General features: G+C 47.2%; 1 long non-coding RNA gene across 2 annotated transcripts in view; it reads right to left on the bottom strand.

Moving 5' to 3' along the window:
• The window catches only part of LOC141423263 (uncharacterized), a 43,186-nt gene extending 15,757 nt beyond the window's left edge, over window positions 1-27,429 (bottom strand). For both annotated transcript variants that reach the window (XR_012447982.1, XR_012447983.1), the window contains exon 1: window positions 27,209-27,429. This is a non-coding gene — a long non-coding RNA (uncharacterized lncRNA). The remainder of the gene's footprint in view (window positions 1-27,208) is intronic.
• Between the last annotated feature and the right edge of the window lie 21 nt (window positions 27,430-27,450).

Raw genomic sequence — 27,450 nt, 5'->3', positions numbered from 1 at the left:
TTACTTGGTTGGATCTCAGTGAAATACATCTCTAAGTGTTGGAATGGGTAGACCCCTTCTTCTGAGAGAGCAGCGGGGCTTGGGTCCCTGTCCTGGGTTATGTTGGGTGCAGCGCAGGCAAGCCTTGCTGGCCAACTGAGTTAAAGTCGCCAATCGGGGAATGACCAGGTATTTGTGTAATAGTCTTTGTAGGGAGGTTTTGCCCAAATGGGTGATATTGTGCGCCATCCTTATCAGGCCTGGGGCTGTCTTTTCTGGCATTAAGATCCTTCCCTCTGGAGTTATGAACCAGCCTTCTGAGTTCTCTTTAGCCCCTGTTTCATGGGCCTGTTCTCCCTCTTGTGGGCTGTACTCTGGTCTGTCTGGGAGGACAGGGAGGGTGAAGCACACTTTGGCTGGAGTAGCATCTTCCTTTTGTACTTCTTCTGAGAGGGCTGCTTCTTTTGCTATCCTGTCCGCTAATCCATTTCCTTGGCTGATCTTGTCTGGTCAGTTGGTATGGGCTGGACAGTGGGTGATGGCAATGTCTCGGGGCTTCCAGACTGCCTCCAACAATTGTAAGATCTGTTGACTGTTTTTGACCTCTTTACCTCCAGATGTCAATAGGCCTCTCTCTTTGTAAATGGCCCCATGGATATGTAAGGTGGCAAAGGCATAATGCAAGTCAGGAAATGTTGACTGTCTTTCCATCTGCTAAGGTGAGGGCCCTGGTTAGGGCGTATAACTACCCATCGGGCTGACCAATGGTCTGGCAGCTGTCCATGTTCCACTACTTGTGTGACGGCAGTCACTGCATACCTGGTTCAGTAACCTCCCTCTTGTAAGTTCTGGCTTCCATCAGTGAAGAGCTCCAGGTTGGCATTGGGAATGGCAGTGTCTGTGAGGTCAGGCCGGGAAGAAAAGACATCATCCAGAATCTCCTCACAGGAGTAAAGAGGTTCTCCCTCCTCTTCTGGCAAATACGTGGCAGGACTGAGAGTCCTCACTGCTTCAACTCGCACCTGGGGGTTCTTGCCCAATCAAGCCTGATATCTGGCCACTCGTATCCTGGTCATCCATCAACTGGCGGTGCTATTGAGCAGAGAAGTTACTTGGTGGGGGAGCGAGATGCATTGTCCCAGAGTCAGTTTATCTGCTTCTTGTATTAAGAGGACCGTAGCTGTCAATGCCTGGAAGCATGGGGGCCAACCCGAGGCCACGGGGTCTAATTTCTCGGACAGGTAGGCTACTAGTCAGTTCCATGGCCCCAGTGGCTGGGTCAGGACGCCTAATCTTATGCCTCCCTTCTCATGGACGTAGAGGTGGAAAGGGTGAGTGACGTCCAGGAGAGCCAGGGCCGGTGCCTCACACAGGTGTCGTTTAAGTTTTTGGAATGAGTCCTCTTGGTCAGGGCCCCAGTGCAATGGTCCTATGGGGTTCCCCTTTAGTGCCACATAGAGTGGCCCAGCAGTGACTGAGAATCCAGGGATCCATAGGCAGCAGAAGCCCATGGTGCCCAGAAACTCCTGGAGCTGTCTCCAGGACTCTGGGTGTGGGTACCAGAGGATCACTTCTTTTCTCCCACTTCCCAGCCTTCTTTTCCCCTGGCTCAGGAGATAGCCCAAGCATATGACCTCCTCTAGACAGACCTGTGCTTTCTTTTGTGAGACTTTGTATCCTGCTTTCTGTAGGAATTGGAATAGTTCTTCTGTTCCGTTTTTGCAGGCCTCCAGGGCGGGGACCGCTAAGAGTATGTCATCTACATACTGGAAGATAGTGCAGTCTTTTGGTTGGCAGTTTTCTAGGTCTCTGACTAAGGTCTCCCCAAAGATAGTGGGAGAATTTTTGAATTGTCCTTTTGCTCCAGTGTCAGGGTCCTCCCATTTGAATGCAAACAGGGGCTGGCTAGCTTCTGCCAGTCACAGACAGAAGGTGTCCTTAAGGTCCAGACATGTGAATGCCCTAGTGGTGGGAGGAATCAAACTTGGCAGAGTGTATGGGTTGGGAACGACAGGATGAATAGTCTCTGTTGCCTCATTCACCAGGCACAGGTCTTAAACTGGTCGATAATCATTGGACCTTGGCTTTTTGACCATGAGTAAGGGGGTGTTCCAGGCCGATTGTACTTTCCTCAGGATTCCCTGGTCCCATAGGCCTTGAATGTGTGGCAGGATTCTCTTCTGGGCCTCTAGAGTTATTGGACATTGTCTTTGATGCACCAGGTTAGCTCCTGGTTTTACAGTAACCAGTACTGGGGGATGTCCTGTTGCCAGCCTGATTCGCCCATCCTGGTCCCAAACGCCCAGGAACTGCTTCATGAGGTAATCTAGGAATGGTTGAGGACTGACAGGTTTATTGTTCCTGGGGGTATGTATGTGCCACTCTTCTCAGGACTGACCTCCAAGGTTAGCACCAGCAAGGCACTCACGTCAGGCAGTCCCAGATCCATAGATACTGTGGTACTTAGTTTAGAAAGTAAGTCTCTTCCCAGAAGGGGGCTTAGGGCTTCTGGCACATACAGAAACCAGTGCCTGACATGGTGTCCACCGACCATGCATTCTCGGGGTTTGCATAACTGGTACTTCTTGATGTTTCTGGTGGCCCTTATAATGGTGATTGAGTCCCTGGTGAGCCAACCGGTTGGTGTGGTCACAATAGAAATGGCTTCCCCAGTGTCCAGAATGAAGTCTGTTTGGCAGCCATCAATGTCAGTCTTGACCATGGGCTCCTGAGGGCCGATCAAAAGGGAGCCTGGTCGCCCTCAGTCAGACTCCTCTCCACAGGCTGTGTTTATCTCTAGGTTGCAGGCTTCCTTGGATTTGGTGCAGCCACTATTACTCCTTATTTTCCTTTTTTTTTCCTTGTTAGAGCACTCATTTTTTCAATGTCCCTCCCCCTTACAGTAGGCACACTGGTTTTTTCCCAGAGGGTTTCTCCATTCTCTCCTGTTGGGGTCTCCCTTTTGGTCTCCAGTCTTGCCATCTCCGTCCTTAAGGGCCATAGCCAGGATCTTGGCCTTTTTTTCCAGATATTTTTCTTTCTCTCTTTTGGCCATCTCCTCTCAGTTTGCTACTACTGTGGCTGCTATACTAATGAGTGGGCCAATATTGGCACCTGTGAGGCCCTCCATCTTTTGTAGCATTTGGCGAACATCAGAGGCAGACTGTTGGACGAAGGCAGTGTTGATCATAGACCAGTTCTCCGGAGCTTCAGGGTCAAATGGAATATACTGATGATAAGCATTGCATAACCAGTCATAGAATTGGCGAGGCAGCTCATCAAGCTTCAGTGTGACTTCACTGACCCTGGCAAGGTTGGTTGTTCCTTGTGTCCCCTGGCAGGCTCCCTCCAGGATGGTTTGTCTCATACACTGGATGGATTGGAGCCCGGCGGGAATGTTTGGATTCCAGTGGGAATGTTTGGATTCCAGTCCAGTCTGGTGTTCAGGATCCTCTCATCTGCCCATCGCTCCGGATTTGCAGTCTGCAGTGGAGCTTGGGTAGCTAGCTGTGTTCTGGCGGCTTGGTATACTCACCAGCACCCATCAGAAGTGAAGAGGGTAGACATGAGCTGATGGCAATCATCCCAGTGGGGTTGGTGGCTGTGCATGATGTGGTCAAGAGCTCTTTTACAGCCTGTGGTTCCTCTGAGTATGCTGGGGTGTGCTGCCACCAGCTCAGGAGTTTGGTGGTAGTGAAGGGCTGGTACACGTATTGCATGGGTCCAGCTATAGTATGACCCATCTGCCTGGGGTAATAGCAGCCCCAGAGCCTGGCACAGGAGGCATAGCACCACAGCTGGGGTTCCTGCCTCCTTGCTTGTTAGCCTCCCAGAGGTAGGCAACCTTCCCCAATGGCTCGTATCTTTCTCTGGGGGCCATCAAAGGCAAAGAGGGGTATAATGAGGGAGCCATTGGGTGACACGGGTGGGGGGTTCAGCTCCGATGCCTCCAGCTTTCCACTGGGGTCCTCTGAGTTGGACTCAGGTCTTGGGGAGGCAGGGGTGGTGAGGCACACTGGAGGAACATATGGTGGCAGGTCTGGCAGCTCAAGTTCTGAGGTGTGGTGGACCTCAAATTTCTTTTCTTTTTCTTTTCTGTTAACTAGAACGGCTGTGTGTCTCCAGGCTGTGTGAAAACATAGCCAGTCAGGTGGGCGGGTGGCCAGGATGTTCCAGAAGTCAATGTAAGAAAACTGGTCTGGATGACCTGGATCCCCAATGACTACGTCTCTCACACAGGCGATAGTGGCTAGGTCCAGTGTGCCCTCGGTGGGTCATCCTACATTGAAGGTGGGCCATTCTACCTCGGAAAAGTTTCGGAGCTTTGCCTGCTTCATCTGGACTCCATAGTCACCTGATAAGCATCCCTAAAGTTAGCAAGCATGGTCTGGAGCACTGTCGGGTGCTTTGACCCAGAAGAACCCAGTTTATATGTGCTTGGTGATTATCGGTGCCACAAGACAGACAAAGGGAAGGGGGTGCCTCTCAGTGAGAGGCCACACAGGTGCTCATCTGGCCACAAACCCAGGTGATGGGGTCGGTGTGGCTTGGTCATAGTGAGTTCAGCCCAACAGGGTGACTTGTGATTGGGCACTAGTCTGATCCCACCACAAACCGTATGCCATTCACAGTGAAGTCACAGATCAAGCCCACTTGGACTCCGTAGCCTTTGGGGGACCTTACAGGTGCCCAGCCATGGAGCCACAAATTCAAACTTGAAACGCAAGTGAGTCAAGCCACTCACTCACACCATTCACTCAGAGTTTAAAACAATCAGTTCCTATTTATTTCCCCTAAAATCCTGGCCCGCTATAGTCCCAGTTGACTGGAATCACATCTCACAGAGGAAGGGAATGCATCGCCCTGGGTACTCTTCAGGGTTCAGCCGTTCTCCTGCAGAGGATCAGTCTGCGCTATCTCCTTACACTGACCACCCCGGGGCTTCCTACGTGGTCCAAACGTCCAGCACAGATCTCCATTTCACTCCACCACTCCAAGGGTCCAGTCCTCAGCTCCGCAGCCTCCTTGGTAGGAGACCTTGGTATCACATCAGAGGTGTGCACTTCCCGACTCCAGGGACCCCCCACACAGGCTGCAGAGCCAGAGAGTGGGGACCCATTACCCAATGGGGCTCAGTGGTCTGATCTCGCAGGGACCTCCAGAAATGTTGCGGGAAGAATGTCAGACCAGCGAGAACAAGACTCAAACACAGGTGGCTGGAGGAAAGGAAGATTTATTGCTAGCAGACCAGCACCTGGATCTCTCCAAAAAATGGCACCGGCCCCACAGCTCAAGGCTATGGGGTTTTTATGCCTCAGAATGCAGAAGCAAGCAAGCGGGAAGAACAAAAGCAGACTTGGCAGTTAGCCTCTTGCTGGGAGGTTGCAACGTATCAGACTAGCACAAGGGTACAGCATACCACACTAGCACATCTGTGAAAACAGGCTGTCGGGGAAGGAAGCTTACCTTCAGATCTTTCCCCTGGGTTTCTTTATCATTTCCTAAAAAGAAACTTTTAAGTCTTCCACTGGGAACATGAGTTTTCCTGATTAGAAGGGGCCTCTGCATTTTGCTGCACCGTTTTTTGTTTGTTTTTTTTTTTAAAGAAGGGGCCTCTCTAGTGCATTCTCTTGTTTGTTCCTCATAATTCCAAGCCTTGATGTGGGAATGATGAATCCAGCTGGCTATTCCTGGTACCTTGATGGCTCTATAGTAGAAAGAAGGACCGGGAAGGGACCTTTCCAAAGAGGAGAGAGTTTAGAGTGAGCCTGGTTTTCCCTGTAAGTTTTAATAAGAGCTGAAGTTCCTGGTTTAAAGAGAAATGTCACACCTCCCCCAGGGAGAGGTAAGACTTTGAGCCCATATTGATGATGAGTCTGTTTAAAGGCACTTAGAGGGTTATGTGTTTGATTAAAGAAAAGTTTTCTTCTTCCAACAGAATGCCTACCTTAGAAAGGGCCTATTTTAAGGTTAGAGGTGGGGCATAAGAGGATTGATCAAATAGGATTGATTTTCCTCCAAGTCAGTGAGGTCTCCTAACATTTTTTTTAAGTTGTAATTTTAATGTCTGATTAGCTCTTTCTACCTTACCAGAGGACTGAGGACATCAAGAAGAGTGGAGGTGGTGCTTAATTCCAAAGATACCTGTTGCATAATCTCTGACACAAAGGCTGGACCCTTTGTGGAGGGAAAGTAGGAACCCAAATCTGAGAAATATTTCCAATAAAAGGGCTTTTGTTACTGATAGAACAATAATGTCACCATTTGTAAATCAGCAGCCATTTTATCCTCAGACCTCACTTGAGAAACCCCCAAGGACAGCCCCACCCTTAACAGAAATTTCCGCTCTCTAAGACAGCCCCACCCCTACCAGAGACTACCGCGCATGCGCTAACTTCCTTACCCTCCCCCTTCTATAAAAACCATGCCTGGCCCAGAGTCTGTGCTGCGCCATCTTTCTTCCCCCCCACCCCCCACCCCCAGCGCCTGGTGCTTCGAGCCTGCCATTAAACTTCACTCTATGGACGTGAGACTTTTCTCGTGCGCTTTCTTTGAGCGGCGTTTTTCCTAACAGTTACCTCAATGGACTTTTCTGTCCTGGTAAGAAAAGCCTCAGTCCAGCTTACAAAAGTGTCAATAAACACCAAAAGGTATTTAAATCCTTGACACGGAGGTAACTGAGTAAAATCTAATTGCCAATCTCCCCCAGGGTATGAGTCATAATGTGGGTAGGAAAGGTCAAGGGAGACGGCCTGCTGTTCTGGAGGTTATTAATGGCACAGATGGAGCATGCTCTAGTCACACTTTTGATAGTCTGTTCTAGTCTTCCTGAAAATAAAGATGTGTAGATCTGAGACAGTTCATCCCACCCCATGTGATAGGCATTTTGTATTTCCCTGATTAATTTCCATTAGTTTGTCTGTAGTAAATGGAGAACGTGATCTTTAGTCATCCATTCATCAGGGTTCATATCATATCCATATCCTTTTGTCCACTGAATCTCATCTGGTATATAAAAAATTTCAATTGTCCCCGTAATTTCAGGGGAAGGGATGAACGGGAGGAGGACTTCTATTGATGGAGCTGCTTGCTTTGCAGCAGAATCTGCTAGCTGATGGCCTTTGTTGACTTCTGACATTTCTTTCTGATGGCCCTTATGATGAATAACTGCCACCTCTAGAGGGTCACAAACAGCTTGGAGCAAGACCAAAATTCTAAGGGCTATTTTTAGCAGTTAGATTTGTGAAGCATACTTACAGTCAGTATATATATATATATATATATATATATATATATATATATATATATATTCGTCCTTTTTCCCTTTCTCAAGCAGTGAGGCCGTTCTCTGGCTACAGGATCCTGGAACTTTGACAAATATCCCACCAGTGCCTGTGTAGGGCCCAGGGACTGAGTGAGTACCTCCAGGGCAATGCTTCCTTTCTCTGAGACATACAGTCTAAATGGTTTTTCTAAACTTGAAAGCATTAAGGCTGGCACCTCTAGAAGGAAAGCTTTAAGTTGTCAGAAGGCCTGTATGTGGCATTGGTGCAGAGAAAGGGGTTCAAGTTCAGAGTTGCCTTCTAAGCCTTCATATAAGGGTTTAGCAATGTTGCTATGTGTAGGGATCCAGAGTTGGCAAAATCCAGTCAATCCTAAAATGGCCTTCAAATGCCCTTCATAGAAGGCAGTGCAATTGTATAGCTAAAACCCAGTCTGAGGGCATGGCCTTCTTCCCAGGAGTGAATACAAATCCCAGGTAATTGCGCCTGTCATTCGAAATCTTATAGCCCATTTAAAGTGTGTGTGGCATGCTGCTTAGTCAGTTCTTCTGTGGGGGGAACAAATTAGCAAGTCATCTACATATCATAAAATACTTTCAAATCTCTGGCTAAAGCTTGACCAAACAAATGTAGGCGATTTCTAAACCCCTGAGTGGTACAGTCCAAGTTAGTTGCTGAGTTTTGCCTTCCTGTTCCTTCCAGATGAAGCAAAAAGAAATTGGAACTCCTTACCAAGTGGAATACAAAGGAAAGCATTCCTGAGGTCCAAAACTGTAAACCACTAGATGCTAAGTGGAATAGAGCTTATAGTTCTTAAGGATTGGGGACCACCGGATGGATGGGGATTACTGTATCTTTATGAGGTATAGCTTTTGGACAAGACTATAATTCCCATTAGTACTACAAAAATAGGAATATTGCAAAGAAAATTACCAATAGTCCATGTTGAAGGAACTTAGTTATTATTAAAAGCTGAAGGCCTTTCATTGCCTCTGATTTTAGGTTATATGCCTCTGATTTTAGAGGGTATTTTTTCAATTGGGAAAGATAGACGGATCCTTCAATTTAATTGAATAGGCACACTGATGATGGCTTGGCCAGGAACTCCTATTTCCCAGATCATTGAATTTATGGCTAATTCCTCTAAGGAATGATCAGTAGATTCCTTTATAACCATTAGAGGGAATGCTAACAGGGCTGGGTGAGAAGTAAAGGTCAAGCATGCACCTAGTTTGCTCATTAGCTCTCTTCCCATAAGGGGAGTTGGACATTCCAGCATCACAAGAAAAGGATGAGAGAACATACAGTCTTCCCAATTGCAACAAAGAACAGGAGTGAAACTCTAGTTCTAGGAACTCTGTCCATTCCAACCACTAGACTAGAATTAGCTAGCGGAAAGCAACACACTGCAGGTGGTCCAGTGTCTGTGAGCTTTGTGACAGTGCTGCCTTCCACTTCAGTCGAACCCTTGGCTCAGCCCTGTAGATGTTGATAGCAAGAGTGGGTGCCAGCTGTACTCAAGGGCCTCCTCATTCCTGGGACACCATCTGAGGAGAGTTTGGACAGACATCCTTTTGGCCCTTGGAACAATCTCTCCTCCAGTGTCCCTTCTGTCCACAATGTAAGCAGGGAGTTTTAGGAGTTTCCTTATGTCAGGACATTCCCTCTTCCAGTGCTCTGGGTTTTTGCAAATATGGCATTTACCTTGTGGGCTCAATTTTCATGGAGGTGGGTGTGCCTGTAAAGCTGCCAAGAACTTACCAGCCTTCCTTTCTTCCTTCTGCTTTCGATTGTATAAAAGCAGAGGAAGCTAAATAGAATATAAATAGATAGAAGCGTCAGGCCCAGGGCTGCATTTTGTAATTTTCTTCTAATGTCAGGAGGTGACTGAGTGAGGAATTGTCCTTTAATGTTAGCTGCCCCTCCACCGAATCAGAGGAAAGGTTAATAAATTTCATGGCAGTCTCCTTTAGCCTTTCAAGAAAGGCAGTAGGATTTCTCACTGGGGCCCTGGTCTATACTAGCCAATTGAGCATAGTTACCTGGTTTCATTTTGCTATTTCTCATACCCATCATAAGACACACTATCAAATGATTTTGTTCCATATGCCTTGAGGTGAGTCCATATCCCACCAAGGATTGTCTTGTGGGACAGCTTCAGGTCCCTCTGGATGGTTTGAAATCCCTCTATATATTTACCTGGGTCCTCTGATAATTTTCCTAAGTCTTGTTTAATTTGTTTTATATCTTACATAGAGAAAGAAGCATGTACTTTTATTGGGCCAAACTGACTTTACTTCCTGGAAAGGACAAATTCTCAGGGTGGGTTTTGAATAGGCTGAGGGTGGGGAAAAATGTTGGGTGGACATCAGGTCTATGGGAAGACAAGGGAGTAGTGCTCTTGAGGTGACTAGGAGTAGTAAACTCAGGACTTCCCTTTATTCATTGTTTACATTGGGAGAGGACAACTTGGGGGGATCTCCTTGGCACGGAATGTTATCTAGTAAGGCCAACAATTCCTCATCAAGACGGTACTGTCAGCGGAGTTCCTTTGATCCCATAAGAGGAAAAAAGCTGGGGGTGGAGGGCAGATGGAGAGGGTGGGGGGTAGGGAGAGAAATGGCCCAAACAATGTATGCATATATGAATAAACAAATAAAAAAAGAAGAAGAAGGAAAAAAAAAGACTTTACATATGGGTCTTCTGACCATTTCTCCCTCCTGCTTACAAAAAGACTCCAATGGAGAAGGAGATTGTATTTAAGGCTGTTTAAAAACCACTGTCCTCTCAATCCAATATCATACTGTGGCCAAGAAGAGTTGCAGAAAAATCTAAGTCTTTTTTGTATTAATGTCTTAGGGTCAAATTTATTCCAGTTCTTAAGGATACATCCCAAGGGTATGTCTGTAGGAATAGATGCTGCGTTTCCCATCTGGAAGAAATGAAGAGATAGCCAACTGTCATCATCCAGGTAGGGTGTCCCCTCCCAGAGAGATAACCCTGTGCCTAGGTCAAAGCCTTGAGCTTAGGTTTGAAGGACTGAAGGACAGACTGCAGAAAGTCCCAAAAGGGCAATAAGTGGTCAAGGAGCTACTTCTCCTCCCTAAGAAATGCCTGTTTGCATTTGAAAGGCATCTCCACACTCAGGCAATGCAAATAGGCTATAAAACCCCACTCCCCACCCAGGCCCATGGGATCACTGGTTTCCAGGTCCCCCTGCATTCTCCAACATGCAGTCTTTCTCTTCTCTTTTCTCCAACTAAATTCTCTACAAATAAAATTTTTCCGACCTCTGCTGTTGGAGTCTGCCTGTGCTTTCATTCTCAGAGCAGGCTCAAGAACCCTGAGCATCTGAAATTCCTGCGCGTGTCATCCGTGTATCATATTTGGCAACGCACGAAGGGACCAGCCTTCACCTGAGGTCGGTATAGGTTGTGCCAAACTTGGAAAGGCTGCCTAGGAATGTGACCATGAGCGTCTGGCACTCCGGTGGAGTCTGTTTTCCAGGAGAAACCCCCCACCACAGCCTAGCTACGGTGACTCTCAGGTCGACCTCTCCCTCTCTCTCTCTGTCTTGTTAAGGAGGGTTTCTTCCTTGGGAAACTGAGGAAAAGGTCCGAGCCCACTACAGCTATACGGCAGGCAATCTGAGGAAACTCAGAGGCCGGGCAGGGGTTTGTACTGCACTGCCAATGCTATGTGGGCGGAACTCTACTTAAGTATACCAAGGCTTTTTCTTTTTTCCTCTCCTTAAACGCTAACACTCTCTTTCAAGATCTGACCAGCTTAAGGGGAGGTCCAAAAACAGCTGGTGGAAAGGAAAGTTTGTCTTCAAGCCACAAAAGGTGTTCTGGCCGGGGCACTCCCCGGTGTCACCCAAAGGCTAGAGATGCAACTTCCTGACCCGCCCTGAGGCCCCAAAGGCGGCTAAGTCTTGGACCTCTCCAGCCATGTCTGTGGCAAACAGACAATCAGATCTCTCATGCTTTCTTCATGGTTTCCGTGGCCCGAGAGTGGAGGTCACCTCTTGCTTCCAGTGCTCCAGTACTGCCTTTGGCAGGATCGACTTGGACAGCAGGGATGATCAATAATCCCTCATGTGTTGAGCCTGGAAACTCTCTTTTTCCCCAACCCTCAGCCTCTCTTTCCTCTTTCCCAGGCAGTTCAGGATGAGTGTCCCCCTCCCCGCCTTTGCTGTAAATAGCAGTGAGCTTCTTTCTTCAGGGAGTTTGGGAAAAATCCCTACAGGCATCAGAAAGTGCTAGTCTCCAATTTAGGCTTGACTGTCTTTGTCAAGCATCAGATTAACTGGTTAAACAGGTTCCACAGCCTGCCCTCAGGGAAAGAAAAAAACAGTTAAAAGGCAAAAACCTCAGGTGTCTGGGTTTTTTTGCCCCTTATCAGAGCAGAAGCCTCCAGATGCTCTCTCTCCTTTCATAGAAAACATGGTTGTCTCACAGGATATATGGGGGAACAAAAGTCTACTTCATCAAAAGTCCCCATCCATGCCTCTAAAGGGGTCCTCTTTCTGGCCATGCAAGCCCTCTTGGTTACTTTGATAGAGTTATTTTTAATTATAAGCGTTCAGCTGGTAGAGGAGAACCAGGCCTACTTGGGTCGCAGGGCAAACAGGCAAGTCAAAATAGATGAGAGACCGGTCAAAGATCATCTCAGGGGGATGGGTGCAACTGAGATATCTATCTGTAAATCCTCCGCGACTCTACCCACGAGTGGCAGTGGATGGAGCAAGGGAGAGCGGGACGCCCTCTCCCACTAGAGTTTCTCCTCATCTGGGGATGCTTAGATAAAAGGAGAAACCTCTGTTAAGGTGACCAATTTTCCCTTGTTTCCCTTTTTAGATGGAAATCAAGCCTCAAGGGATCCCCCCTTGCCTGCTTATTAACTCAAGTTTTACTGCACCCTGCACTCTGGGAGATGAGGAAAGATGGCCAGAAGGAGGCAGCATTAATTATAATACCATTCTTCAATTAGATATGTTCTGTAAAAAGGAGGGAAAGTGGACCGAAGTTCCATACGTTCAGTTGTTCCTTTTCCTAAGAGACCACCCAGAATGGCTAAACAAATGCAGGCTAGATACCCAGACCATGGTAACCCTTTGCAAAAAGCCTCCAAACTCCCTTGAGCAGAAAAACCCATCTAATGCTCCGTAAGCTCCCCCTCTTCCCCCTTACCCAGCCACCTCACACGCTAGACACTGTCCCACAGGACTCCACCCCCTCCAGTTAATTCCCAGATGGGACAGAGCTCATGTTCCTTTTAGAGTGAGTGAACTTAAAGAAATAAAAAAGGATTTAGGAAATTACACAGAAAATCCAGATCAGTACATCCAGGCATTTAGAGAAGTCAGCCAAAACTTTGAACTGAGCTGGAAAGATGTGATGCTATTGCTATCTCAGACCCTCACTTCTCTGGAGAAACAGCAGGTTCTACATCAGGCAGTCACAGCTGGAGACAATTATCACTTAGATAAAAGTGGCCTGTAGGGCCACTAGTCTCCTACTAGGCCCTCACAGGAGGAGGAGGGGGAGGGAGAAGAAAGACAAAGACATTGGATACCTAGAAGGGAGCCTCGATTCCCAATTCCAACAGGAGATCCAGGCAGTGCCTAGGTATGACCCTAAGTGGGACCCTGAAAATGACAAGGATGAATGGAGTCGTAATCATTTCATCCACTGCATTCTTGAGGGACTAAGCAGAGCCAAGGTAAAGCCTCTTAATTACTCCCAAGTCACAGCTGTACAGCAAGGACCCTTAGAAACTCCAGTAGCTTTCCTACAGAGACTTAAGGATGCTTTACAAAAGCATACCAACATTATACCAGAGTTACAGGAAGAGGAAATTCCTAACACAGTCAGCACCAGATATCCATAAAAAGCTTCAGAAATTGGTGGCTGAAGGGAGCAGAGATCTGGACCAATTGGTCCATGTAGGCACATCTGTATACTATAACAGGGACTTAGAAAAAGAAAGGAAGGACCTGGAAAGGGAAAAGAGAAAGGACAAGCGGCAGGAGGCTCTGATCGCAGTGCTCCCCCACGGCAAAGTCCAAACCCGAGGACATGTTTTCAATGTGGACAGGCAGGCCATTTTAGGAGGGAGTGCCCCCGGAGAAAGCTACCTCCGGGACCCTGCCCCATTTGTCAGGGAAAACATTGGAAGGCACACTGTCCCCGGTTCTCAGGGGAAACGAGGTCAGAGCCTCCCACCCAATTATGGGTCCCGGGGCCTCCCATACAGGTTTCTCTGACCACCATAAAAGCAGGGGAGCCCTGGGTTTTACTCACAATTGAAAAGCACAAGGTCAGCCTCCTTATCGATACTGGAGCCAGCATCTCAGCTATTCCTTTCTCTCCCGGACCCCGGTCCTCCAAGAAAATTACTGTTCGAGGCATATCAGGCCAGCCTCTAGGATGTATTTCACTCAGCATTTAGCCTGCTCCTGGGGAGATTTCCATTTCTGTCACTCCTTTTTAATTGTCCCAGAAGCCCCTACTCCTCTGCTAGGGCGAGACCTTCTATCTAAATTGGGGGTACAGCTACTTTTACCCCCAGGAGAATAATTTTGCTTGCCCCTAATAGAGGAACAAGTAGACCCCACGGTGTGGACGGATGGACACACTGTGGAATGGGCACGAACAGCTGCCCCAGTCCTAATTCATCTCAAGGACCCCTCCTGGTTTCCCCATCAAAACCAATATCCTTTAAAGCCAGAAGTTAAGGAGGGGTTAATTCCCATAATCAAAGACTTAAAGAGACAGGGACTGCAAATAGAATGTTCCAGACCATATAATACTCCTATTCTTGGTGTCAGGAAGGGACCTAACAAATGGAGGCTAGTCCAGGATCTCCGCCTGATCAATGAAGCAGTAGTGCCTCTCCACCCTGTAGTTCCAAATCCCTATAAGCTTTTAGCCCAAATACCTCTGGGTACTGCTTACTACTCTGTCCTGGATTTAAAAGATGCCTTCTTTTGCATTCCCTTACACCCTAAAAGTCAACCTATCTTTGCCTTTGAGGACCCCATAAGGAAGTCTGGACAGGTCACTTGGACTGTCCTCCCCCAGGGATTCAGAGACAGCCCCCACCTCTTTGGATTAGCACTAACCCAAGACTTGGCAGAATGGCAATACCCACAAGCTATTCTGCTACAATATGTAGATGACCTCCTGCTCTGTGGACCAAATAAGCCTGTCATTTCATGAGCCACTGGGTCCTTACTAAACTTCTTAGCAGATAGAGGTTATAAGATCTCTAAAGAAAAAGCCCAATTGTGTCAGTCTAAGGTTACATATTTAGGTCTTGTCCTGGAGAAAGAAATGAGGTCTCTAGGAGAAGACAGAATCCGTCCAAACCTGACCTTTCCTCTACCTAAAACTCTAAAACAATTGAGGGCCTTTTTGGGGGTCACAGGGTACTGTAGAATTTGGATCCTGGGATATGCAGACCTAGGCAGGCCTTTATATCAAATCCTTAAGGAAGCACAGAAGGATACCCAGCCCTTTATTGAATGGGATGACAAGTCAGAAAATGCATTCCACCAGTTAAAAAAGGCTCTTATGACAGCTGAGTCTCCCAGTACAAGACAAGTTTCAATTATATGTCTATGAAAAGGGAGGACTGGCCTTGGGCATGGTGACTCAGCTCCGGGGCATCACTCCCCAGTCAGTAGGTTACTTAAGCAAAGAGTTAGATCAGGTAGCCAAGGGATGGCCAGGATGCCTCAGAGCAATGGCTGCAGTAAGCCTTCTAGTGCTTGAAGCTCAGAAACTTATCCTAAACCGCCTCCTAACGGTTTATACCCCACACGACCTAGGGGGAATTTTATTTTTTTATTTTTTTTTTTCATTTTTCTTTTATTATTCATATGTGCATACAAGGCTTGGTTTATTTCTCCCCCCTGCCCCCACCCCCTCCCTTACCACCCACTCCACCCCCTCCCGCTCCCCCCCTCAATACCCAGCAGAAACTATTTTGCCCTTATCTCTAATTTTGTTGTAGAGAGAGTATAAGCAATAATAGGAAGGAACAAGGGGTTTTGCTGGTTGAGATAAAGATAGCTATACAGGGCATTGACTCACATTGATTTCCTGTGCGTGGGTGTTACCTTCTAGGTTAATTCTTTTTGATCTAACCTTTTCTCTAGTACCTGGTCCCCTTTTCCTATTGGCCTCAGTTGCTTTAAGGTATCTGCTTTAGTTTCTCTGCATTAAGGGCAACAAATGCTAGCTAGTTTTTTAGGTGTCTTACCTATCCTCACCCCTCCCTTGTGTGCTCTCGCTTTTATCATGTGCTCATAGTCCAATCCCCTTGTTGTGTTTGCCCTTGATCTAATGTCCACATATGAGGGAGAACATACGATTTTTGGTTTTTTGAGCCAGGCTAACCTCACTCAGAATGATGTTCTCCAATTCCATCCATTTACCAGCGAATGATAACATTTCGTTCTTCTTCATGGCTGCATAAAATTCCATTGTGTATAGATACCACATTTTCTTAATCCATTCGTCAGTGGTGGGGCATCTTGGCTGTTTCCATAACTTGGCTATTGTGAATAGTGCCGCAATAAACATGGATGTGCAGGTGCCTCTGGAGTAACAGTCTTTTGGGTATATCCCCAAGAGTGGTATTGCTGGATCAAATGGTAGATCGATGTCCAGCTTTTTAAGTAGCCTCCAAATTTTTTTCCAGAGTGGTTGTACTAGTCTACATTCCCACCAACAGTGTAAGAGGGTTCCTTTTTCCCTAGGGGGAATTTTAAACTCAAAAGGAGAACTTTGGCTATCTGACAGCCGTCTACTTAAATATCAGGCCCAACTTCTGGGAGGAACAGAAATAACTTTAAGAACCTGTCAGAGCCTAAATCCTGCATCCCTTCCACCAGAGGCAGAGGGAAATCCTGAACACTCGTGTGAGGAGGTACTTATGGAAAATTATGCTGCCCGAACTGACTTAACTGATCAGCCCTTAAAAAACTCAGATCTAGAATTATACACTGATGGCAGTTCCTTTGTCAAGAATGGTGTCAGACATGCAGGGTTTGCAGTTGTAATAGAATTTGGCACCCTCAAATCAGGTCCTCTTCCTCCTAATACAAGTGCTCAATTGGCAGAATTAGTGGCCCTAACAGAAGCCCTAACACTGTCAAAAGAACAGAGAGTCAACATCTATACAGATTCTAAGTATGCCTTCCTGATCCTGCATGCTCATGCAGCCATCTGGAAAAAAAAAGAGAAATGCTAACAACAGGAACAGCTTCCCATAGGAATAAAAGGGAGGTTACTCTAATAGTTTTGGGGATAACAGCATTAGTTGCAGCCCTTGCTGGAATCAGCTATGGGGTGATTGCCAATCATGTAACTGCAAAAAACCTAACCAAAGTGGTAGAGAACACCTCAGACCAGGTAGGCCTTGCCATTAAGGACATGCAAAGGTCTTTGTTGTCCCTTGCCTGTATGGTAATGGACCACCGCCTGGCTCCAGATTTTCTTTTGGCTAAATAAGGGGGGGTATGTGCCATTGCCAATACCTCCTGTTGCACGTATATAAACACTTCGGGCATTGTAGAAGAACGTGCAGATTACATTCTCCAACAGGCTAAATGGCTCCGGGAGCAATCTCTTGAAACTCAGGTTTCTACTCAGGTATGGGAACAAATAAAATCCTGGCTCCCCTCCAGGACTTGGTTCCTACCCTTTCTGGGGCCTATAGTTGCCTTTGTCCTCTTGCTTGTGTTTGGGCCTTGCATTTTAAACTTACTTGTCAAGTTTGTTTCTTCTCGCCTAGAATCCATCAAACTACAAATGCCTCTGGTGGAGATGAAAACGACCTACTACCGCGGTCCCCTTGACAACCCCTCTCGTGGTCAGCCCTGACGCTGCGGGCCCCTTCATCGCCCCCTGTCAGCAGGAAGCAGTTACTAAACAGACTTCATCATCCCAATCCCTAACAGCAGTTAGGGCTACCATTGAGAGGGGGGAATGAAGGACTGAAGGACAGACTGCGGGAGGTCCCAAAAGGGTGATAAGTGGTCAAGGAGACACTTCTCCTCCCTAGGAAATGCCTGTTTGCATCTGAAAGGCATCTCCACCATCAGGCAATGCAAATAGGCTATAAAACCCCACTCCCATTCAAAGTGGTTTTTATAGCCATGTAAAATAAACCTCTATGAATGAGTAAATAAATAAATGGAAAGAATGGGACAAATCATACAAGAATTTCAAATAACAGAAAAATACTGTTAGAATTCTATGCTAATAATTCCAGCAGGTAAGGTCCGTAAATAAATGCTAGTATCAGTGAGCATTTGCTCACAACTCTCTAAGGATTCTCTAGGGAGAATCAGGGCACTTGCATAGATTCAAAGCGTTTTCTCTAAAGCATTATTAATTACCGCATTGCTGGAACATATGTTCCCAATTCCTTGATACTACCCCACCAGGCTGGGGAGCTTAATTACTCTGCCTTGAATATGGGCTTCTGCCAAAGAGAGTCTGAAAAGGGGAAAAAAAATAACCTTGCGGAGAGATGCTTGACAGACATTCCCTACACCAAAGAAAGGACACTGAAGTCAGTATTAGTAAATAGATCATGCTGAGGTCATGTCTTTTCTGAGGCAGGAACTTCACCTCTGTCACAGCCCCTGACCCCAGTGTCGTCATGAGCAGCCCTCAGACAAACCCATAGAGACATCCTGTGAAACACCTGGCCAGTATTCTTCAAAAGCCAAGGTCACGTACTGGTGGAGTGGCTCAAGTGGTAAAGCACCTGTCTAGCAAGTGCCAGGCCCTGAGTTCAACCCCGATATCCCCATCCAAAAAAGTCAAGGTCATGAAAAATAAGGAAAAACTGAGAAACCACTACTTACTGGAGAAATCTCAAGAATCATGATGACTAAGCACATCATGGTACCCTGGATGGGATCCCAGAAGAGACGTGGGATCCTGGAAAGCTGGTGAGATCTAAATGAAGTCTACAGTTTAGTTCACAGCGTCATGCCAATGTCAATTTCTGAGTAAAGATGCTGTGGTGACATAAGATAGTAACATGAAAAGAAGCTGTGCTCCCTGTGTTACCTTTATACTTCTACAAACTTAAAATAATTTCACAATAAAACTTAAGGGACACACTGCTCAGTGATATAGTGTGTGCTCAGCATGCACGAGGCCCTGAGTTCAATCCCCAGCACCACACACAAAGATTTTAAAAATGTATCTACTTAAAATACATTTGTGTATGTATGTATTAGCAGTCAATGAGAGATTAGAAGTGAAGAAATAAAGAAAAGCTTTTGAAATCATAATATAATTCTTATAATAAAATACCATTTTGACACAGAAGAAGAGAGAATTAGGGAACTGGGAGTTCGTAATAAACTACCAAAGGTGAAACAGTGAGAACCTACTAGAGAGAAACATAAAGGAAGCACAGTTAAGATGTGTGCATGTAAACAGATCCTCAAAGTGGAAAAAAAGAGAGAATGAAAAATAAAATACTGGGCTGGAGGTATGGCTCAAGGGGTAGAGTGCCTGCCTAGCAGACACGAGGCCCTAAGTTCAAACCCCAGTACCGCCAAAAGTAAGTAAGCAAATAAACAAACAAACAAATAAAAAAATATAAAGGGATAATGCTACAACAAATTTAAAACTAGTGAAAAGTATATCAGAGGTCTAGAAACAGTGATGTACACCAAGCAGGACAACTAAAAAACAAATCCATACCAAGACATGTCTCAGAAAACTGATGAAACAAAACAAACATCTTAAAGTCAGCCAGAGAGAGAGGACAGGTCTCCTGTAGAGGACTGACAGTTCCCATTTCCCAGACTTCTCAACAGCAAGAGATATCAGGAAACAGTGAATACAACTTTCCAGACTCTGAAAGAAAGAACTGTCAACCTAGAATTAGAAATCTGAGGCCCTATCTTTCAGGATTGAGGGTGGGAAGAAACAGGAGTTTTCCATCAAGAAACCTGATCTCCACATGATAAAAGTGAGATATGAGGATAAGTAAGATGCCTAAAAAATTAGTTACCATTTGTTGCCCTCAACACAGAGAAACTAAAGCAGATACCTTAAAAGCAACTGAGGCCAATAGGAGAAGGGGACCCAGGAACTAGAGAAAAGGTGAGATCAAAAAGAATTAACCTAGAAGGTAACACACACGCACAGGAAATCAATGTGAGTCAACTCCCTGTATAGCTATCCTTATCTCAACTAGCAAAAACCCTTGTTCCTTCCTATTATTGCTTATACTCTCTCTTCAACAAAATTAGAGATAAGGGCAAAATAGTTTCTGCTGGGTATCGAGGGGGTGGGGGTGAGAGGGAGGGGGTGGGGTGGGTGGTAAGGGAGGGGGTGGGGGCAGGGGGGGAGAAATGACCCAAGCCTTGTATGCACGTATGAATAATAAAAAAAATTTAAAAAATAAAAAAAATTTTATATTCCCAATAGCAAAAAAAAAAAAAAGAAACCTGATCTCATAAGAGCAGGCAAAGATACAACAGGCAATGCTGGGTAAATAGATGCAAATAATGTACATAAATCCAAAAGAAATTGTCTTTTAAAATACTAATAGTAATTTTTATAGATAGATCAAGTGGCTTTACTCAGGACTTGTGCCAATTTGACAGGCATTGCCCATTTCCAGTCAGGCGTAGTGGTACACACCTGGAAACCCAGCTACTCAGGAGGCTGAGGCAGAAGGATGGAGAGTTTAAGGTCAGCCTGGGCTACATAGTGAGACACTGTCTCAAAAAACAAAGAATCCTGTTGGTATTTTTACTGGACTTTTGTTAAATGTATACAGCAACTTAGGGTAAGTGGACTTTCTAAAAATGTGAAATGACTTTCCATATGTTCAGATCATCTTTTGTACCCCTTAAAAAAATTTGAAAGTTTAATTTATAAATACATTGCATATATCTCATTAAGTTTATTCCTAATTGTTCCATTTTGCTGGTGGTGTTATTGTTTGTTGCTTTTATTGTTGTTGATATTGTAAATGGGCTTAGACTTTCTTCCATCAGTTTTTCTAGCTAGTTATTTATTAATTACAAACCAGACACAGTTTAGGCTGGAGATGTATTTCAGTGGTAGAGCACTCACCTAGCATGTGCAAGGCCATGGGTTCAATCCCCAGTACCGCAAAACAAACAACAAACAAAAGAACCACCCACTTTGCTGAATTATTTTTATAGATAGATCTATATGTGTGTAATACATTAAAAAAAATCTTATTTTTAAAACAATTTTTGGTTCACAGCAAAATTGAATGAAATGAGCAGGAATTTCCACATACTCCCTGCCCCACCTCCCCCATACACACACAGCCTCCCCACCATCCTGCACGTGTTCTGATTGGCAAGCCAACTAAGACACGTCACGTCATTATTATCCTAAGTCCCTCGCTTACATTAGGAAGGACTCACTCTTGGCATTGATAGTGCATGGTTTAGACAAAGGTGCAATAATATTTGACCACCACTGTAATCTGATACAGAATAGTTTCACTGCCCTCAAAGTCCTCCGTGCTCCACCCATTCATCCCCCCTCCTCCCCAACCCTCAGCAATCAGTCCTTCATCTTTTTACTGTCTCCACAGTCCTGCCTTTTCCAAGAAAGCCACCTAATTGGGATGTAGTCCTATCTTTTTCAAGCTTCTTTCATTTGGTAATATGCACTTAACATTTCTCCCTGTCTTTTCATGACTTGATAGTTCATTTCTTTTCATATCTCAATAACACCCAGTGTCTGCACACGCTTTATGCATTACCTATCGAAGAACACCTTGGTTGCTACCAAGTTCATGCAATTGACATTACAATAAACCTTCTTGTGCAGGTTTTTGTGTGAAGCTGTTTTTAGTTCACTTGAATAAATCCCAAAGGACTTGATGACTGCATCATAAGAGCGTATTCAGTTTTGTAAGAAATTGCCAAAGTGTCTTCCAAACTGCCTGCACCATTTTGCCTTCCCACCAACAACAAATGAGACCTTCTGTTGCTTCTCACCCTCGCCAGTGTTTTGAGCGTAATACTTTTTGTGTCAAGTCTTTTGGGTTTCCCAGGTATAAAATTATGCCATCTGGATACAATTTCTCTTCCTTTCTGATTTCTTTCTGTCCGTGTTCTATCTCTTGCTCGGAGAGCTTTTATTGTGTCCCCATTGAGCTGATGCTGGTTTTGATGCTGAGACAACTGTATCTTACTACGTTAAGGAAGTATATGCCTATTCCTGTTTTATTAAGAGTGCTTACCAGCGGGTGCTGGCTGCTCATGCCTGTAATCCTAGCTACTCAGGAGGTTCACATTTTGATGCCAGATCCAGGCAAATTTAGCAAGACCCTATCTTGAAAAAAAAAACCATCACAAAAAAGGGCTGGCGGAGTGGCTCAAGTGGCAGAGCACCTGCCTAGCAAGTGAAGGGCCCTGAGTTCAAACCCAGTACAGTCAAACCCCAATGCAGCCAAATTTAAAAAAAAAGTATTTACCCAGAATAAATTATTGAATTATTCAGAATCTATACAGATGACCAGAAAGTTTTCATTATTCTCTTTTGATATATTGATATGGTAAATTACTTTGTTTCCATAGTGTTGAACCATTCTTATACTAGAAGGTAACAAAAAAATATATCCTTGAGTGGCCCAAGATGTAGCTCAGTACTTGCCTAGCATGTATAAGGTCCTGAATTTGATCTCCAGCTCAGAAAATAAAAAATCTCTGGAGGAACTGGGTATGTCCCAGCACTTGGGACACTGAGGCAGGAGGGTCCTGAGTTTGAGGTCAGCCTAGGCTAAAAAATAAATAGACAAATAAAAGTCTCCTTTAAGCTCTTTTTTAAAAAAGTGGCTACAACTTTCTTGTCTGAGGCATGGTCTCTCAGAGGAGCCTAAGTAAGTGACTAATATAAAAAGGTTGTTTGTGAAGTGCCCCCATGTCCCTGGCACATTTCAGCTCATCTGTGTGACAGGTCTCCAGGCCCTGTGCTGGAGAGATGCAGACAGAGCCCAAAAGAACCAATGACAAATGCAGAGTTTTGCTTAGCTTCAGTCACACAAGGGAGCTCTGTGCGGTGGAACTGCCTGAGGCCCCACCCAGGCTCCCATGAGTCACCTGCACTTTTAGGGCCACCAGACATTCTGTTAATGATCTGAGATCTTTCCGATATTTCTCAACTTCTTTCACAACGTTGGGAGGCCCAAAGCCAGTCTTGCTTATGGAGGACAAGAAGCAAGGAACAGAAGGTCAGGGTCACCTGGGCATGGCATGGCTTTGGAGTCTCTTAGGAATGCTTCCTGGCTACTGTAAAATGGAGGCCTTCCTGAGATGCCCAGCCTGGCCCTTTAGCTCAGATGTGGCCTTTCCAGCTCTCTTCCCCACATGGTCCTTTGACCCCAAGTCTCTGTGGTGAGTCCTGCTGGCTACTGGGTGGACTCCAGCAGGCTCGGGCCTCTGCATCTCTGATACAACCCTGGCCTCCTGGTTCTCCCTGGCCTGGGCAGCACACAGAACCCTAAGGCTGGTAAAGAGCCCCTCCGTCCAGTGAACCCACAGACTGGTCAGTGTTTCGCTGAGATGAAGCCAAAAGGGAACGTCCCAGGGCAGGATACACGCCAAGCATCAGGAAAAGCAAGTGAAATTGCCAATAATTTTCTGTCTTTGACCGACAAAAGCCAGCACTATTAGATGATTCAACCAAACCCAAAAGAATGCATTTGAGACCAAAACAGTTACAGAATCAAATCTGTGGTGCCACCCAGTGGTCACAGCAAGAAAACAGAGCAGCTGGTTTCAATGACAATGGTGACAGTAGCAGAAAAATGAACTTGTGGCACTCCACTGGGACCTGGAGTTCACAGAACGGATTATTAAATGCTATCGAATGTATGGTAATGGTTTTGTACACTTATATAACACACACAGCTCTGCCGAGTAAACAGGCAGGTATCGTTGTGATTCCCATTTTAGGGATGAGCAAAACAAGGATCTGGAGATCTGAGTGGACAAGGTCTCTCCACTGAGGGAGACAGTCAAGTCGGAACTCAGGTTTTGCTCTTCACACACAGCAGGTTTGCTTCCTGCTGTAGGGAGTAGAGGGGGTTCCAAGGCTAGAGACCCGAATGCTGGGAGGTCCCCAGTCAGGGCTGTCCAGGCAGAATGCTGGGAGGCCCCCAGTCAGGGCTGTCCAGGCACACACCCCGGAATGTCTCGGAACCTCAGTACATCAAGAATGGAAGATATGACTGGAAACATTAAGACAGGTATTAAATTAACAGCTTTTTTAATGTAGTAAAATAAGATCATGAAAATAAAAAAGAAGAGCCAGGTGTCGTGGTACATGCCTGTAATCCCAGCACTTGGGTGGCTGAGGCAAGAGCATCGTGAGTTTGAGGCTGGCTTGGGCTACATTAGTATGACCCTGTCTCAAAATTCATTCATTAGTTAAATTTTAAAAAGAACACTGTGTGCTATAATGGACATTTATCAAGTAAGTCATGATTGTCTTAATGAAGTTCACTTTGGAAATTTTTCCGTTCAAAAAAACTAATCAGTTGGTGTCAGAGACTCACACCTGTAATCCTAGCTACTCTGGAGACAGAGATCAGGAAGATCTTGGTTTGAAGACAGTCCATGCAAATAGTTCTCGAGACCCTATCTCAAAAATACCTAAAAAGGCAGGTGGAGTGGCTGAAGTGGTAGAGCACCTGCCTAGCAAGTGTGAGACCCTGAGTTCAAACCCCAGTATGGCAAAAAAACCCCAAAAACCTAACCAGCAGGGGGCTGGTGGTTTACACCTGTAATCCCATTTGGGAGACTGAAATCAGGAGGATCAAGGTCAGACGCCAGCCCAGGCAAATGGTTCAGGAGACCCCATCTCCAAAATAACCAGACCAAAATGGACTGGAGGAGTGGCTCAAGCCTGCCTTGCAAGTGTGAAACCCTGAGTTCAAACCCCAGCTCCACCAAAAACAAAAACAAAAGCTAATCCATGTTTGTGTAATTTGGATTAAATGCTTTTAATGAAGTTTTCTTTGTTGATAAAAACATCCTTTGAATGAATGTCAAGTGCAAACACTCACATTCCATCTGCTATGGCTGCTTCCTCCGCACCTGTGAGACTCTACAGGGGCCAAGGGAAGAAGCTGTGCTCAGCAAGGCTGAGGAGTGGCAAAGCTGGGCTCAGGGCAGGGGACTTCCCAGGGGGCAAGAATCCCCAGGGGCTGACACCACTGCACACCGTCAGAGCTCTCATGGCCTGAGCAGGCCAGGTGGTGTGTGGCTTCATGACGTCACTGCATTGTGCAGCAGGTGAGGAAGCTGAAGCACCCAGACAAGAGCTGACTTGCTCAGGGTCACACTTGTCATTGGTGGAGAGCCAGGATCCTTCCCAGATTCCAATCCCCATCCCGCCACCTCCTGTGCAGTGCAGCGCGGTGAGCTACCTGCACTGCAAATCCAGCCGTTCGCTCACTGGAAGCACTTCGCCTCGGCATCACTCCCAGGAAAATATGCACACGCGCCCAGCCCAGCCCAGTCAGCTCCTGCTCCCTCCAGCACACCTGCCCGAGCACACCCACACTGTCCCATCCTCAGCAACTTCCTACAGCTCCCCAACAGGCCTCTGCCTGGTAAACCTATCCTTCTCCAGGTGCCCCGAGGCCCTCCTGCTCCTTTCTCATGCTGCACTAACCACAGTAGATTTTTGACAAGGGAAATCTGAGTGGAAGAGGCAGCCTCAGAATCCATTTAGGGTGTAGGGTTAACTGACTTCTTCTGGAAGCAAGACTTAGTCACCTTTGCCAGTTTCCCACCTTCTGCCCCCTCCCAGTTCCTCAGTGTGGCTGGTCCAGATATATGGCCTTACATTCTATGACCGCTTCCTAGTACCCCCTCCCTATAGGACGTCTAAATAAAATCCACTGGCCTCACCCCACACACCCGGCACCATGCAGGGACCGAGCAGATAGACCCCTGTTGCCACTCCTGAGTCAGTGTGGCCCCACAGGACTCAAGTGGGCTGCTAACAAACCAGTTAGAAATCCCCCTGGGAAATCTGCTTGATTACCACCCTGGGCCCCAGGGGGCCATCTTTCTCTGACTCCCCAGCTGCCCCCAGAGCTACCCAAGCACCCTCATCTGCACCCTCTTCGGTGCCACTTCGGTTCTTTCATGTGTTTTCTTGAGTTGCCTGTTCTGTGTCTTGCCCGATAACACGCGAGAGAACCTGCTCTTGTCAGGGCTAGGAAGAAGCTGGATCCTGGTCGGACAAGAGCCACAAGGGCACCTGCCAAGATGAACAAGTTTCCTGAGAGGAAGACACCTAGTCAAGGCTCACACACATGAGGCCATCCACCAGGATAAAGAAGTATGCGGTGAAAAACACCCTGTAAACACACAATGCCATCCCCTGAAGCCAGACCTCAAGGCCAAATCGGAGAAAAATACAGCACATACAACCGCAAGGGTGAATGTCAAAAGCATGAGCTAAGTGAAAAAAGCACAGAGGCCCACGGAAGAGCTGATTCCGTTTATATGGGCTTCTAGAAAGGACGGGGGACAGAGGCAGAAATCAGAGGAGTGGTCGCCTGGGAGCCGGGGCAGAAGGGGGAGGAAAGAGTGGCTGCAAAGGGGCTGGAAGGAACTGAGCCGCAGCTGGCCTGGTGTTTTCATCTGAAGTCTTGGGAACAAAGGGGATGCGGCTCGGCGGTAGAGCATATGTCTAGCGATGAACCGGGCCTGGATTGAACCCCAGCGCCGCGGGCACGAGTGTGTACCCCGTATTTACAACTTCTAGGTCTTCTTGCATGGAAGTGATATCTCGATAAAGGAGTTCTTTGGCCTTGCTCAGTTCTTCGAGTGATCGCTGCTGTGGGGCGTGGAGTGCACAGGCGAAGGGATTCTGCTGCGGTCCTTGCAAAGCAGGATCTGGAAGGCGGGCGCTGGGCAGGCGACCCTGCTCCCTGCGGTTCGGCTTCACCCGGGAGGCTCAGTGGAGCGTTCTCCCGCCAGGGGGCAGTGTTGTGGCCGCGGGCCACTTGTCCCGGTAGCCGTAGGCGGGGACCTAGGCGCACGGAGCTCCGCCCTGGGGCCGCGCTGGGGTGCTCGCTGCGCGGAGGACCTAAGAGGGGTGCTATGACGCGGCACTGCGCCGTGGGGACGACGTCGCGCATCCACCTCAGGGGGGCTCCGGGTGGGATGCCAGGTGCCCTGCCGGGTGCCCTGCGGTCTGTCTGCCTGGCTCCCGAGAGGGGAGCCTGGACGCTCGGAGCACCTTGACCTCGCTCAAGCCGCGGCTGGCTGGCAACCTGGGCGGGTCACCCGCCCACCACCTACGCCATGCAGAGGAGCAACAAGACCCCGGAGCTGCGCCCCGGCTGAAGCGCGCTGCGCTCGGGTGGCGCCCGCGTGCGCAGCGTCCCCGGGAGCGGAACGCGCTCCCCGGCGCCACCTCCCCCGCGTGCAGTGGCGCCCACCTCTCACGCAATAAAATCGCTCATCCTAGCCCCAAGGATTCGCCGCCCACAGAGAGCCCAGGAATGGAAGGGAGTTGTTTTTGACGGGTGTTTTTGATGGGTGATGAGGGCTCGGGACAAGCGCTCTGACAATGAGCTACACCCCCGGCCCAGGAATGATTTTAATGAACCATTTTTATGAAAGAAGTAGGGCCGAGAGCCTGGCGTGGTTGTTCACATCTGTAATCCCAGCACTAGGTAGGCTGAGGCAGGAAGAGCAAACGCCCATGGCCAGGGCTGGGAACGTAGCTCAGAGTTAGAAGCGCCTGCGGAGCAAGTGCCAGATCCTGAATTCAAACCCCAGTACCGCCAAAAGGAAGTTCAAGGGCAGCACGGGCTACATGGCGAGACCCTGTCTCAAAAAAAAAAAAAAATACTGGTGCAATTTTTCCCCTGCTAGAAAGTCTGCTTACCACGCGTGGCTCGCCAAGGAGCGGCTGCTGGCAGAATCAGAAAGTCCCCGGCATGCCTCGGCCTGAAAGACGTGACCCCTGGGGGAAGGGACCGCGGGGGACGCACTTGGGTCCTGCCCGCCTCCGCGCTGGTTCCCAGGCCTCCCCGCCCCGCCTGGCGCCCCGCGAGGTCTGCTTAATTCCCTGGCCTAATTCGCTGGCCGCAGCCTAGAGACGGCGGCAGCTGGGCCAGACTGTCGCCC

Source organism: Castor canadensis, chromosome 5, assembly GCF_047511655.1.
Source record: "Castor canadensis chromosome 5, mCasCan1.hap1v2, whole genome shotgun sequence".
Classification (NCBI taxonomy): domain Eukaryota; kingdom Metazoa; phylum Chordata; class Mammalia; order Rodentia; family Castoridae; genus Castor; species Castor canadensis.
The sequence above is the reverse complement of the archived record's forward strand: the minus strand, read 5'-3'. Positions and strand labels throughout refer to the sequence as shown.